The sequence below is a fragment of the Enhydra lutris genome, unplaced genomic scaffold (genome assembly GCF_002288905.1).
Source record: "Enhydra lutris kenyoni isolate GAN:26980312 unplaced genomic scaffold, ASM228890v2 scaffoldscaffold89, whole genome shotgun sequence".
In the NCBI taxonomy this organism is placed as follows: Eukaryota; Metazoa; Chordata; class Mammalia; order Carnivora; family Mustelidae; genus Enhydra; species Enhydra lutris.
The window spans coordinates 3,109,815-3,126,882 of record NW_019154173.1 but is presented as its reverse complement, the minus strand read 5'-3'; positions in this window follow the sequence as shown (position 1 = coordinate 3,126,882).

Genomic DNA, 17,068 nt, shown 5'->3' with positions numbered 1-17,068 from the left:
CAATTCAGTCTATTTACTCTCTCTTCTACCAATTCATGTTATATAAGGTCTACCCCGGGCATGTTCAACCTAGAAGATAGGAGCTCCTTCTCCCCCATTTTCTAGTCTTGGGATACAGTTTCACCCAGAATGATCAGGTTTCTGTTGTTTGTCGTTCCCCACAACACCATGTTGCAGAAGCTCTATTTCATCCAGGCACAGCAGAAGAACTTGGTCTCTCTTCACCCATTCCACCTTCGCTCATAGGGTATAAACTCTATTCTAGCTGTAGGAGGCCAATAATACTGGCCCTAATTACCTGTGCCCCAACTTGCTCAAAATGCAGAGACATCATGCAGGGAGGGGCAAGCTGAGAATACCAGGAGCTTCTGCCTTCCTCCAAAGTCCACCTTACAGAGGGGGAGTGTCACTCTGGGTTTGAAATCATACAAAGTATGTTCTTTCACCCACTTTAATTCCAAAGTATGGAACTAAATTAGAAATCAATTTGGGGACATTCGTAAGTATGTTAAAATTAAAAAACACATTACTAAATAATCAATGGGTCAAAGAAGTCATGAAAATTTGAAAAAAAACCTTCCAGATGAATGAAAATGAAGACACAACATACCAAAGTCTATGGAATGAAACTAATGCAGGGGTAAGAGGGAAATGGATAGCTTTGAATTCCTACATTATAAAAGAAGAAAGGTCTCAAATCAATAACCGTACCTCCAACTTAAGAAACCAGAAAAAGAACAAACTAAATCCAAAAAAAATTCAAAAAAGAATAACATAATAGAACAGACATAAATGAACAGAAGAAAAAGAGAAAATCAACAAAACCAAAGTTGGTTTTTTGAAAATATCAATAAAATTGATAAAACTTTAGTTTAATTGACCAAGAAAAAGAGAGAGAGGACTCAAACTGCTAATACCAGAAATAAAAGAGGAGACATTATTAAATAACCTGGAGAAATACAAATAATTAAGGGAATATTATGAACAACTGCAGGGCAAACAACTAAATAATTCAAATGAATAGACAAGCTCCTAGAAAGACACAAACTACTGAAACTTACTCCAGAAGAAATAGAAAAGCTGAATAAACATATAACAAGTAAAAAAGATTGAATTGGTAATCGAAAACTTTTCATAGGGGCTGCCTGGGTGGCTCAGTGGGTTAAGCCTCTGCCTTCAGCTCAGGGTCCTGGGATTGAGTCCCACATCAGGCTCTCTGCTAGGCAGGGAGCCTGCTTCCTCCTCTCTCTCTCTCTCTCTCTCTCTCTCTCTCTCTCTACTTGTGATCTTGCTCTGTCAAATAAATAAACTCTTTAAAAAAAAAAGAAAACTTTTCATAAAGACAACTCTAGGCTGAATTAGAGAATTATATCAAATATTTATTTTCTTCTCAAGATTTTATTTGACAGAGAGAGACACAGTGAGAGAGGGAACACAAGCAGGGCGAGTGGGAGAGGGACAAGCAGGCTTCTGCTGAGAAGGGAGCCCGATGCAGGGTGCTCCGGGCTCGATGCCAAGACTCTGGGATCATGACCAGAGCCAAAGGCAGATGCTTAACACCTGAGTCACTCAGGCACCTCCATATCAAACATTTAAAAAAGAATTAACACCACTACTTCACAAACTCTTCCAAAACTATAGAATAGCAAGGGACACTTCCTAACGAATTCTGTGAAGCCAGTATTAATCTGATACCAAAACCAGACAAAGACATCACAAGAAAACTACAGATCAGTATCTTCCATGCATATAGATGCAAAAATCCTTAATGAAATACTAGCAAACAGAATACAGCAACATAAAAATGGATTACACACTATGACCATATGGGATTTAACCCAGGAATGCAAGGTCATTTCAATATGCAAAAATCAATCTATTAGATCATATTAACTGAACAATGGATAAAAACCCCATGATCACCTCATTGGTCCCAGCAAAATCCTTTCACAAAATTCAGCATACTTCCATGGTTTAAAAAAAAAACTAGGGCAGTTTTTCAACCTAAAAAGGGCATCTACCAAAAAGCCATATCTATGATGGTACTTAAAGACTGAAAGAGCAAAAGCTTACCCGAGGGGATCAGGAACAAGACAAAAAAAAAATGTCTGTTCTTGCCACTTCTATTCAACATTATAGTGGTGATTTTAGCCAGGGCAACTAGGTAGACAAGAGAAAGACATAAAAAGGCATACAGATTGGAAAGGAAGAAGAAAACTATCTCTTTTGCAGATTATACGATTTTGTATATGCAATTTTGAAATCAAATCAAAATATCTTAAGAAAAACATATCCCGAGGCATCTTTAGGTTTCCAGAGACCTCAAATAATCTTCATTTCATGATCCCATGAGGCCTTGCCTTCACATTTGGCCTTCACTATCAGAAGCTTCTTCTCTTGTGATCAAAGGCCAATAATGAAGTAACCAGAAGGAGAATTCAAATCATGGCCAAACTTGTAATATAAAGTTCAGAGCTGAAGAAGTGATGCTGAAATTAGGTGTTGATGAAACTCTGTTGGGGAAGATGGGCTACCTGGTCAGAAACTGGGAAAATCAGGAATAAATTGGGAAGCAGACACAGGCAGGTTGGGGCACTTAGTTCAGGATATGGTGAAAAAGGTGTTGTCATCAGAAGCCTGTCTTTATATGAAGCCCATGGTGTGGTGTGGGGAAAGGCCAGACGACTTACACGTGAAAGCCTAAGCATTTGACCATGTAACCTTCTGTCTGTAGATCAAGCCTTTAATGAAAGCGTATCCAGTGTTCTACCAGTCTCTCCTCCTCTTCATCTAGGAGAGTTGCTTCCTTCTACCTAATTCTTCATGAACTCCTGACCTGGCAAAAGTAGATAGGGAAGGTGAGTGTGTTGAGACAGCGTGTGTGTGTGTGTGTGTGTGTGTGTGTGTGTGTGTGTGTGTGTAGTGTAGTTCAGGCTATATGGGGCTCTCACTGATGCCTAGAGAGGCTCTAGGATTTGAGAGACAAAGGGGTGTAGGCCTAAAGTATCACCTAAGCATTTCTGTTCTTCTTTGTAGTAGCCCCTCTACTTAAGACTGATGTTTCTAAGAACACCACACAAAACTTTACTAGTCAATTTGAATATAGTAATGAAGAGTATGGGCCCTGGCTCTGAAGGACCTCACTATTGCACAGTAGAGGCAGCTGGTAATATAGCCAACAATTAGGAATAGGAAATTATTCAAACCACTTCATGAGTGTCTACTCTTGACTCACAGGCTTTGTTAGTCCAGTCAGTCTAAACCACATACAGACTCTAATCAATATATAGTTTAAAGCAAAGTTTCAAGCAGAACAGTGGCCCTCACCTACTTGGGAAAGTGAGAGATCAGAGAAATAAAATTCCCCTCTCCTATTACCAGAAAAACAAAATTCCCCTCTCCTAAACTTGATCCACTAATCTCAGTTTGTTCCTCAGCAAAAGTGAGAGAATACCCTTACCTCAACAATTACTCCACAGGGTTGTCAAGAAGATTCAATGAGATTATTTATGTAAAGCCCTCCTTGCCCACCTTTCCCTACATAAAGCCACTTGACTCTTCTTGTACTCCATGCAATGGGACTGCCACTGTAAGCAGGGTAAAAGGACATTCCCTAAACATGGAAGAATGTTCAACAAATCTCATCTTCAAGATTCCATGGTTAAGAGGGAAGATGATACTCATTTGATACACAGTGCTTTCTTTCTACTATACCACTTATATACTTATATAAATTTTAACTTAAAAATCCCACCAATAATCTAAGCCAAAGGCTATACCCAATGGAATGAATATCTTTTAATCTAAACTCCAAAAACCAAGTTTGTTTAAATGGCATATATTCACTGAAAGGCTACCAAGAGCAGGGCTTTGAGAGTAGTTATGCTCCCAGTGCAGGCAGTAAATGAGTGAATTGTCTGTAGAGGACTTAAAATAAATACTACTGACTAAAACTTGGTATGCCTTTTATTATCAAAAATTCTAAAAATTCTGAACAAAATCAGTGATAAAATACTCTGCTCTATGGCAGACCACTCCTACCACCTCACTCTTGACTCACCACTGCACTTACTTTATTCCAGGAGTTTTACAAGTTTTACTTCATTAATCTTCACAATACTGGGAGGCAATTATCTTCGTTTTACGAAGGACAAACATTGAAGCTCAGAGAGGGTAACTCATGCAAGGTCAGAAAGGTAGTGAATGATGTAGGCTTGCTTCAGTGTGAAGAAGAATTTTATATTTAAAAAAAGTTGAGTATTTGGCACAAGAATTTGAGACAATGTTTACGTAAGTCCATACTCCATCATACTTTTAACCACTACAAAATACTAACACTGTAGAAGAAGAGTCTTTGCCTGAGACTTGGAACAGCTTCTCTGGCATACAGACTAGAATTATCTGGAAAGAAAGAACTGTCTGCCAAGAATGTAATGGAAAGACCACTGGACATAGAGGCAACCAGATCAGGATTGGATCCTGACTCTACCGTTAACTAGCTGTGTGATCCTGGGCAATTCATATAACCTCAGTGAGCCTCACTTTCCAAACTGGAAACTTGTACCTGCTTCACAGTGAGGATTAAATTACTTGGCATAGAGGAAAGTGCCTGGCACATAATAGGCATTCAACAAATGCTAGTTTCCTTCCTTAACATTGGGCCAAAGAAAACTATCTAGGGTTATTGCCAAAGTCCAAATTTATAATTGGTTCTACTGCTCTACAAACAGAGGCTCCATTCCTTTTACCTTCAATTTAATTTCTATTGCTTAACTTTTATTTCTAAACCAATCACCTGTAAGGAGCTTTGGATTATCTTGAATGACTAAAACAATCAAGACCCATTCCTAAAGCTGAGGACAAGATCACCAAGCCCTGAGTCACTTGGGTTAGTGTGACTGGGGACTGGATGATGGACATCTGAATAAAATCCAGGGTCTGTTATAAAACAGGAAGAGGGAGAATGGGTACTATGTAGCCATCCAACTGTGTCTGCTATACTGATGTTTAAGATTTAGGTATTTCTCTCTTGCTCACTACGGACTCTTCAGAGGCACCTGCCAGCAGCATCAGTGCTTAGTTTTCCAAAGAAAATCTGAATATAGGATGAAAAACAAAGAATTACTATATTAATTCCAAAGCAGCAGGCCATCTGGAAAAATCAGTAAGCTTATTCTTATTCTGGGAACATCAGAATAGGTACCTAGGTTGAAATGAAAATTCAAGGAGTCCTGGTTCAATATAAGGAAGAATTTACTAAGAAATAGAGCTGAATATAATTGAAATGTCCTGTTTCACAAGTTAGTGAGCTCCCTGTTATCCAAAGTATCTAAGGATCTAATGAATGACCTGTAGGTGTGGATACTGCAGAGGAGCTAGCTATCTTTACCAGGTAAGAGGTTAGAAAAAATGACTAGAAGATCACTTCCAATTCTTTTGAGTTATAATTCTATGATGGATCTGTGATTCAGCTCAAAATAAATGGCAAACAGGGGCGCCTGGGTGGCTCAGTGGGTTAGGGCCTGTGCCGTCGGCTCAGGTCATGATCCCGGGGTCCTGGGATCGAGCCCCGCATTGGGCTGTCTGCTCGGCGGGGAGCCTGCTTCCCCCTCTCTCTCTGCCTGCCTCTCTGCCTACTAGTGATTTCTGACTGTCAAATAAATAAAATCTTTAAAAATTTTTTAAAAAAATAAATGGCAAACATCTCTCAACAAAATGATGAAGGCATATCATAAGGGACAAAACCTGTCAATGAGACAGACTAGATTCAGATTTGATGGACAACCAATCAATGAGGTAGTCACACCTGTGCAGTGGAGAAGGCCAGTGAAGATACTATTGATGAATTCCTAGCAGTGTCCAGTCCAATGAACTAAGCAGTTTATCTTTTGGGAAGGGGAATTTAGAGGACGTTTCCTTAACTCATCCTGTCTGTGCTTGGATTTGGTTTTAAATAGAAGACAAATGAGTATGAAAAGTCACAAAACTCTCCTGAAGCTTGAGACTCTAGATACTCAAATGATTTTCCTTTCTTGGACATACTCTGTGTGCATTTTCATTCTTCATCTATAAGGCTGAATTTAGATTCTTAAGTGAATTGATTCAAGTTGGTGTCCTCATTTACTAAAGTAGGGGTGGTTTATTTTCTATTATATTCCTTTCTAACCTTGTTGCTCATGTGACTTTAAATAGCCATGTTAGTTCTTAGCATTCTCATTTGAAGCACAAGTCTCAGGTTAAGGCCAAACTGACTCACCCTAGGATGAGAGTTGGTCTGGAAACATTGGCAGAATGATTTGGAGTACCTGTTGGGTTCTACTTGTATGGAAGACCAAGGGAAAAGCTAATCTTAAGGGTTTAAATCTACCATTATACTACGTGTTCTACCTACGCACATTCATTTCTCTCTCTTTTCTCGCCTTAAGGGTTTAAATCTACCATTATACTATGTGTTCTACCTACGCACATTCATTTCTCCCTCTTTTCTTGCCTTAAGTATGTTAAAATTATTTCTATTTACCCTGTTACTGGTCTGTTAGTTAAACATTCCTGTATTATTCTTCTAATAGCAATGCTAGAGTAATGGTACTCAAAATGTGGTCTAGGGATCTCTGATAGTTCTCAAGACTCTTTCAGGGGTCCACAAGGTCAAGACTCTTTTTATAATAATAGTAAAAAGTCAGTTTCCTTTTTCACTGTGTTGACATGAACACTGACGGTGCAGAAGCAAGGGTGGGTAAAGCTGCTGCTGCCTTAGCACACATCAAGGCCACAGCACCCAACTATACAAACTAGCCACTGTAGTCTTTACCACCGTGCACTACAAGAGGGAAAAGTCAGTTTCACTTAAGAATGTCCTTGATGAAGCAGTTAATTGTATTAAATATCTACCCATGAATGCACATCTTTCTTAATATTCTCTGCGACAAAATGGGAACTACATGTAAAGCACTTCTGGTGCATATTAAGGTATGATGGTGGAATCAAAGAAAAGCATTGTGCATTTGTTTGCACTGCAAGTGAAACTAGCCTTGCTTTTCATAAAATGCATTTTTCAACTGAAAGAATGAGAGAGGGGTGCCTGGCTGGCTCAGTTGGTAGAGCATATGACTCTTGATCTGGGGGTTGTGAGTTCGAGCGTCATGTTGGACATGGAACCCACTTAAGAAAAGAAAGAAAGAATGAGAGAAAAAAATTTTTTTTAAAAATTATGTTCAGTTAGCCAACATATAGTACATCATTAGTTTTTTAAAAAAAATATTTTATTTATTCATTTGACAGACAGAGATCACAAGTAGGCAGAGCAGCAGGCAGAGAGAGAGGGGAAGCAGGCTCCCTGCTGAGCAGAGAGCCTGATGCGGGGCTGGATCCCAGGACCCTGAGATCATGACCTGAGCCAAAGGCAGAGGCTTAACCCACTGAGCCACCCAGGCGCCCCACATCATTAGTTTTTGATGTAGTGTTCAACAATTCATTAGTTGTGTATAACACCCCGTGCTCATCACAACATGTGCCCTCCTTAATACCCATCTCCTGGCTACCCCATCCCCCAATGACTCCCTTCTGAAACCCTCAGTTTGTTTCCCTGAGTCCAGAGTCACTCACAGTTTGGCTGACTCTTTGATTTGTCCCCCTTCAGATTTCCCTCCCTTCCCCTACGGTCCTCTGTGCTATTTCTTATGTTCCACATATGAGTGAAACCAAATGATAATTGACTTTCTCTGCTTGACTTATTTCACTCAGCACAATCCCCTCCAGTCCCATCCATGTCAGTGCAAATGGTGGGTATTCATCCTTTCTGATGGCTGAGTACTATTCCACTATATTGCAAAACTATGGTTTATTCAGACTTGAATATTTTGCAGATACTTTCTCAGAAATTAACAAATAGAGCCTATCCTTTCAAAGGAAGTATCTGACAGCATTTATTGTCAATGGTCAAATTCAAGGTTTGAAGCAAAAATTGGAATTTGGTAAAACTAGATATCCACCACTGTGGATGCCCAATACTTGTAATGAAATTGGTGGTGCTATTAACTAATGTACATTCTTTGATATTGTATACTAAAATGTGTCATCATCTGGAAGACCTGTGTAACCTCAGGAATCAATATTTTTTCAAGTGATTCAGCTAGTTCAGGACGTTAATAAAATCATGCATGGGTTAAAAAAAATCAGTGAAAAGGGCAAGCGAGACCGATAAATTTCAATGTAGCAGAGTATGCAAAGTTCAATGATATGCTTTCAGATTCCACACTGTCACTAATCTCTAAAAACAGCACTTGTTGAATTTTGGCATATAGTATCTAAGGAGACTATCCATGGTTTTCTGAAGAGCCTATTAAAATACTCCTCTTTCCAACTACATCTCTGCATGAGGTCAGATCTTCTTCATATTCTTCAACGAAGTCAGTATTTGGTGATCCTGGGAGAGTGACACACTGGAGAAGGCATGGAAGCTCCATACCCCTTTGCACATACCCTGCCCTATGCACCTCTTCCATCTGGCTATTTCTGAGTTACATCCTAGTATAATAAACCAGTAACCTAAACTGATTTTTGGACATTGGCAAGATGACAAGACAGGAGGCTCCTGACTTTCCCTCCTCCCAATGATGCACCAAATAGTCAACTACATGTGGATTAGTTCCCTCCAAGAGAAATCCAGAAACTAGTTGAGTAACTCCTACATGCCAGGCAACTGAGAAAATACCCATGTTGAAACAGGTAGAAAAAGCTGAGACATGCTATTGCTATAAAATCCACCCCAGGCACAGCACCTTACAAAAGAGAGTGAACCCCCAACTTCAAGTTTCTCTCCATAAAAACAAAGGTTTTGGATCACATCTCTAACACTCCCAACTATGAAGGCTGCCACTTGAGGGGCTGGCTCCCAAATTACCTAGCTCCAAGAGCCATGTCACAAATCAGACGTTTTAAAAAGGCACCAGTTTTGAATGGGTACACAAGCACTCCCCACAGTTATCCCCCAGGCCCATTATAGAGGGAGAAAGCCAATCTCCATTTCTCCCTGGAAGGGGTTTGACTTGTATACATCCCCAGCTTCTAATCAGCCTGAATCTAGGTACTGACTAGGATTCTCCCAGGAACCCAAAAGAGCCTGTAGGTACCTTCCCTGCCTTCTACTTCTGGCTTGCACCAACAATGAAACCAAGCTTTCAGCTTCTCCCTGTAAAGAGCTTATCCACACATCTAGGCCCCAGTGTTTACAGTTGCCAGGCAAGGGACAGGCTTCCAAATTACCTGGCTCTGACAGCCAATGACACTTGAAGTTTGTGAGTTACCCGGGACCACATTAAATAAAGATGCAGGATTTCTTAAAGATTTATTTATTTGAGAGGGAGAGAGAGAATCCCCAAGGAGACTCCCTGCTGAGCGCAGAGCCCAAGGCAGGGTTCAATCCCAGGACCCTGAGATCATGACCTGAGCCAAAATCAAGAGTCAGACACTCAACCGACTGAGCCACACAGACACTCCCAACGTTTTTTGTTTTTTTTTTTAAAGAATTTATTTATTTGACAGAGAGTGAGAGAAGGAGAGAGAGCACAAGTGGGGGGAGCAGCAGAGACTCCCAACGTTTTTAAACGTGCACATGAGCAATTCCCTCAGCTATTGCCCCTGGGCTTATTGCAGAGGGAACAGGTGAAAATGCCAACCTCCCAGTTTCTCCCTCGAAGGAGTTTGACTACATACATTCTCAGGTGCAACCCAAGGGTCCAACTTCTAACAAGCCTGCATCTGAGTGCTGACTGGGATCCTCTCAGGAGCCTGAAGGAGCCAGTAGGTACTTCTCCTGCTTTCTTCCTCTGGCTGACTCCAACAATGAAACCAAGCCTCTAGTTTCTCCATGGGAAGGAGCTTGTCCACACACGGAGCACTCTAATTTTTATGGCTGTCACCTGAGGGATGGGCCCCCAAATCACCCAGCTCTGAGAGCTGATAGGGCTTGGCACTTGTGGGATCACATGAAACTAAAAGATGGTTTTATACAAAAGTCTGAGCACTTCCTATGGCTATCTTCTTGGGTTTAGCACAGAGGGAAAAGGCAAAAGGATAACTCCAACTTCTCCCTGGAAGAGGTTCGACCGCATATTCGAAGCTATTGCCTGAGGGTCAAGCTTCTCATTAGCCTGCTCCAGGGAATTTAAGAGGCACATAATTAGTAGTCATCTGGGAGCCTGAAAGGGTGTATGGGAACTCCCTGAATCTCCTCCCCCTAGCTTGCCCTAGTAAACTGAGTCTCCAGCTCTTCCCTGAAAGGAGTCTGTCCACATATCTGCAAACTTCTCAACAAAATACTAGCAAACCTATTTCAACAGCACATTAAAATGATCACATACTATGATCAAGTGGGATCTACTCCTGAGATGCAAGAATAGTTCAATATAGGCAAATCAATCAATGATACACCACATAGACAGAATGAAAGACAAAACCACATGATCTTCTCAGAAGATGCCTCAGAAAAACATTTGACAAAATTCAACATCCTTTCACAATAAAAACTCAGAAAATTAGGTATAGAAGGAATGTATGTCAACATAATAAAAGTCATATACAACAAGCCCATGGCTAACATCATACTTGATGGTGATTGACTGAAAATTTTTCCTCTAAGATCAGGAACAAGACAAGAGTATACCCCCTCACTACTTTTACTCAACATTATACTGGAAGTCCCAGTTAAAGCAATTAGGCAAGAAAGAGAAAGAAAAATCATCCACATCAGAAAGGAAGAAGTAAAATCATGTGTGTTTGCAGATGACATGAGTGTATATACAGATATGCCTAAAGACCTTACCAAAGAATTCTGAGGACAATAAACAAATTCATCAAAGTCAAAGAATACAAAATAAATGCACAAAATTCAGTTGCATTTCTATATACTAACAATGAACTATATGAAACAGACATTAAGAAAACAATCCCAGGGGCGCCTGGGTGGCTCAGTGGGTTAAAGCCTCTGCCTTCGGCTCAGGTCATGATCCCAGGGTCCTGGGATCCAGCCCCGCATCGGGCTCTCTGCTCGGCGGGGAGCCTGCTTCCTCCTCTCTCTCTGCCTGCCTCTCTGCCTACTTGTGATCTCTGTCAAATAAATAAATAAAATCTTTAAAAAAAAAAGAAAAGAAAACAATCCCATATATAGTAGCATCAAAACAAAATACTTAGGAATAAACTTAACCAAGGAAATGAAAGATGTGTACGTGAAAACCATAAGACATGGATGAAAGAAATTGAAGAAAACACAAATAAATGCAAATATATCTCTCACTCATGGATTAGAAGAATTAAGAATGTTAAACGTCCATACTACTCAAAGCAATCTACAGATTTAATGCAATCTGTATCAAAATTCCAATGGAATTTTTCACAGAAACAGAAAAAAACCATCCTAAAATTCATATGGAACTACAAAAGACCCTGGACAGCCAAAGCAACTTTGAGAAAGAAAAACAAAGCTGGAAGCATTATACTTCCTGATTTCAAACTATACTATAAAGCTACAGTAATCAATACAGTGTGGTACTGGCATAAAAATAGACACATAGACCAAGGCATGGAATAGAGAGCCCAAAAATGAACCTACACATATACAGTCAACTGATCTTTGATAAGGACAGCATGAACACACAATAGGGAAAGGATAATCTCTTCAATAAATGGTTTTGGGAAAACTGAATATCTATATGTAAAAGAATGAAATTGGTTTCTTATCTTACACCACACACAAAAATTAACTCAAAGTGCATTAAAGGCTTAAATGTAAGATGGAAAACTGTAAAACTCCTAGAAGAAAACATAGGGACAAAGCTTCTTGACATTGTTCTTGGCAGTGAGTTTCTGAATATGATACCAAAAGCACAGTCAATACAAGCAAAAACAAAGGGGAACACATCAAACTGAAAAGCTTCTGCACAGCAAATGAAACAATCAGAAAAATGAAAGGGAAATGTACAGAATAGTAGAAAAATTTGCAAAGCCTATATCAGATAAGGGGTTAATATCCACAATGTATAAGGAAACAAACCAAACAAACCAAAAACTAGATTGTGGTTACAGGGATGACAAATAAGCACATGAAAACATGTCCAACATGATTAACCATAAAATACCTGGAAATTAAAACAACAAAGAGAAGGGGCACCTGGTGGCTCAGTGGGTTAAGCGTCTGCTTTCAGCTCAGGTCATGGCCTCAGGGTCCAGGAATCGAGCCCCGGGTCAGGCTCCCTGCTCAGTGGGAAGTCTGCTCCTCCCTCTCCCTCTGTGTGCACTCCTGCTCTTTCTCTCTCTCTAATAAATAAATAAAATCTTTAAAAAAAAAACCCAAAAGATACTACTATGGGCCTATTAGAATGGCTTGAATGAAAATTCCTAATACCAAATACTGGCAAGGATGCTGAGCCAGTGAAACTCTCATACGTTCTTGGTGAGAATGCTTTAATACATACAGTCTAGCCACTGTGGAAAAAGTCTGGCAGTTTCTTATAAACACGCACGTATGTATGTCTCAGCGGTCCCTATGTTCACAAACAACCCTGTACCTGAATGTTCATAACAGCTTTATTCATAATAATCAAAAACTGGAAACAATTCAAATGTCCTTAAGTGGGTGAATGGGGGAACAAACCGTGGTAGGTACAACCATGCCACAGAATACCAGTCAGCCAAAAAAGGAACAAGCAATTTACACATACTACTTGGACAAATCCCAAAGGTGTTATGTTGAGTGGAAGGCCATCTCAAAAGGTTATACACATTATGATTCCATTTATATGACGTTCTGGACTCTGGAAAAGGCAAAACTATAGGGATAGAGAACAGATTAGTAGTTTGTAGCTATTAGGGGTGAGAGGATGATGTGACTAGGAGATAAACACAAGGGAGTTTTGTGTTTAACGTTGAAATTGTTCTATATCCTGAATGCAGTGATAAGCTATGAGAATTACTTGTGTTAAAACTCACAGCAAAAAAGTCAGTTTCACTATATGACAATTCAAAAGTAAAACTAATTAGATTCAAAAAACAAAAAGGAAAAAGGAAAGCCTGCACCTGGAATCAAGAAATCAGTTTTGTTCAAGAAATAAATGTAGACTCAGCATGGTCTAAAATATATGCCTCAGTCTTAAAATTAAGAAAAAAAAAAGGAAAGTGAGTAGAAGAAGATGGACTGATTTAAGCTCAAGGACTAGAAAAATGTCTTTTAAAAAAAAGGCTGAGGGGCACCTGGCTGGCTCAGTTGGAAAAGTATGTGACTCTTGATCTTGGGGTTATGAGTTCAAGCCCCACGTTGGGTGTAGAGATAACTTAAAAAAAAAAAAAGATCCACACTGTAAAAAAAAATTTTTTTAAAGGCTGAGGTCTTAGGATATACATACATACATATATACATACATACATACATATGATGAGGCATTTATAAAGGGAAAAGGATACGCACCCAGCTCTAACAACTGAGTCCACAGTTGAGAAAACAAATCTTTGATCATCAAAGTCAGGGTGGCTGCCTTCCATCATCTTTACCCAGCAATGTGAACTGGTTCTAAAGCACGGAGTTAGCTTAAACAGACACCTGGAGAACGATACCCACAGGGTGGGTAGGCAAACAACCTTGCTGAGCGTAAGACATTTCTCAAAAATACTTCCTGGGCCAGGAAGCCTCATTGTTACATTAAAAAAAAAAATTCCCTTTTATCCAAGCCTATGTACATGTTAAAATAACACACCCATGACCACAGACTTTCCTCTCTAAGTATCTCTCTGTTCTTGCATGCTCAAACACATCCTTCAATGGAATAGCTATTCCATAGTTACGGGGGCTCAGTGGGGTCCTGGGACTTCTGCTACTCCTTTGAGTATAAGATATATTCTCAATAAATGCCATCATAGCTACAACATGAGTTGCTCGTGTTGTAGCAACTTGCAACGTGTGTGACAACCCTATGAAAATTGGGAGACACCACTGAAGAGAAGGGCAGTTGTAGGAAGTGATTTCAGAAAATTTGGGCTGAATTGAGAGGAAAACACACTGAGGATCGGCATCAAATATCCAAAGAATTACTCAGTAAGTTCCAGGACGACAGAAGTTTGGGAAACAACAAGAAGTAATTGTCTGCACCCTAAAGAAATATGCTAGCCAAATTTATGGGATTATGGCTCTAAGGAGAGGCATAGCAAAGACGAACCATATGAAAGGGGATGTAGCCAGGGCAGTAATATAGTCTGGTTCTGATGGGAAAACATGTCCTGAGTGGGACCTTGCAATTAAAGGAGGTAAAAGTGGACAAGATTTCTCTGCACAGTGGATGCCTTTGGGAGAATAGCAATTTATGTTCTATGTAACTCACTAAGGAAGACCCCACAAGACGGAACCTAAAAGAATATGCTATTTAAAAATGTGTACGCCAGACAGCAAAGAGAAAGTAAAAGGGAGGAAAAGCACTCAGATCCAGCACACACAGAAGGAGAAAAGGAGGAAAACGTGAGGAGACAATTCAACTATTAGAAACTTAACTGAACCTTTCTGGAAAGGACTAGGGTGGGTGATGCTTGAAAAACATATCAATTCAAAACCTGGAACCTTCCAAATTTAAGGTAAAAACAGTACCGTCATTAACACTATCGTGGGAAATTCTTCCATTTGCATTTTCATTTATCCCATCCTGATCTCTGTGCTACTATTATCATACATTTCACCTCTACAGTGTCATAGATCCCATCGTTATTATTTCACTTAAACCACTAAATATCCTTCAAAGAGTTTAAATAATAAGAAAACAAAAAAAAATCTTGTCCATTTATCCACCAAGTTACACTTTTGGTGTTCTTCATGCCTTTGTGTCACAGACCCATATTTCCACCTGGTATCATTTTCCCTTCTGCCTGAAGGAAATTCTTTAACATTTCTCATAGTGTCAGTTCTGGGTTGACGGATGGATTCTTTTCCCCCTCATTATGGGTTGTATTTTCCTGCTTCTTTGCACACCTGGTAATAGTTGATTGGATGCCAGACATTATGAGTTTTACCTTGTTGGGAGCTGTATATTTTTGTGTTCCTATAAATATTCTTGAACTTTGTTCTGGGACACAGCTACTTGGAAACAGTTTCATCCTTTAGGGCTTTGTTTTTTGATTTGCTGCGCAGGTCCAGAGCACTGTTTAGTCTACAGTTAATTCTTCCCCACTGTTGAGGCAAGACCTTTCTGAGTACTCTACTCCATGCCTTGTGAGTTACACAGTTTTCCAGTCTGATTGGTTGGGAGCAGGCACTACCCTGGCCCTTTATGGAGAGGCAAGCACCATTACTTCTAATCCTAGCAAGGTGGCCTTGCTATTTTCTGCATATGCATGTGCTGCTAGGTATTCTACAGAACACAGGAAGGAGACCCTCTGAAGATCTCCATGGTTTGTGTTTACGTTCATGAGCGCGCTCTCCCTTCTCACTCTCTCTCTCTAGCTCTCTCCTCTCCAGTACTCCGTCCTGCCACCTTGGTCTCCCAGGACTCTAAGCTCCATTCCCTTAACTCAGGGAATCTGCCAGGCTCTGGCTGTGTTCTCCCTCCTTGCATCACCTGGAACCTCCCTAGGCAGGGAGTTGGGGCTATCATAAGGCTCACCTCACTTGTTTCCCGTATCTCAGGGATTCCTGTCCTTTGTTGCCTGAAACTTCATGCCATAAAAAGTATTGTTTCTTATATTTTATATGGTTTCTTACTTGTTTCAAGCGGGAAGGTAAATTTGAATCCCTTTACTCCATCTTGGCAGAAGTTGAATTCAAATTGAGTTTAAGTTCATAGGTCATGGAACTCCTATTTCTTTAGACTTTAATGCACAAAAGCAAGAGAATTAGATGTCTAATTCTAATTGCTCTGGAGTTTTATTTCCTTGTACTTTGGCAAGCAGGTTTACTTTTTAGACTTGAATTTTTCTAGAATTTTCAAAATGGAAGATTTGCATTCCAGTTTAGAACACCTCTATGGTGCCAACTTTTCATTAAAAATTATTTTATTTATTTATTTGAGAGGGGGGCATAAGAGGAGGAGAGGCAGAGGGAGAAGGAGAAAAAGATTCCCAACTAGAGGGAGAGGCAGAGGGAGAAGGGGAAGCAGATTCCCAACTGAGCAAGGAGCCTACCGCAAGGCTCAATCCCAGGACCCTGAGATCACTACCTGAGTTGAAGGCAGACACTTAACAGACTGAGCCACCCCAGGCACCCCTGGATTTTTCATTTTGATGTTAAATCTCATTGCAGAAACTCTAGTGAATTATATTGCTTAAACTGGCTAAATATAAATTTTGAGGGGGAAAATAGATTTTATGGTTTTAAAGTCTTGGGGTTTTAAGCCTTGAGTTCATTCAAAAAACACATATTTATTAAGTATCTCCTACATGTCATATATTAAGAATAGAGCAATGAAGAAACACAAGAATCTCTGCCCTGATGCTTCAAGTAGCTTACATGATGGGAGGAGGAGATGGAGAATGTTAATAAACAGGGCAAATGAGTAAAATATATAGTGAGTCAGACTGTACTAGGTGCTAAGCAGAAATAAGGAATGCCCGGGAGGCAAGTGGTTGCATCTTGGGGAGGGCGGACAGGGAAGGCCTCGCTGAGTAGGTGACACTTGAGCAAAGATTTGAAGGAGATGAGAAAGCAAGCCACGGAGATAGCTGGGGTAAGAGTGCCCCAGGCAGAGGGAACAATAAGTGCAAAGGCCCTGAGGTAAGGCCCGGGGAGTCTGAGGAACAGCAACATGCCCTGTGTTGTTGAAGAGGTGTGAACAAGAGGAGGAGCAGTAAGATATGAGGGCAGAGTGGTAACAGGGAACTGGTTCATGCGGGCCTTGAAGTGGACAGATGTCTACTTTGTCCTTTACTCTGAGAGTAATGGAGGGTTTGAGCAGAAGAGTGACATGACATCACTTAAGTTTTAAGAAAATCTCTTTAGGGGCACCTGGCCGGCTCAGTCAGTAGAACACACAACCTTTGATGGGGTCATGAGTTAAAGCCCCATGTTGGGCACACAGCCTATTCAAAAAAAAGTTGGAGG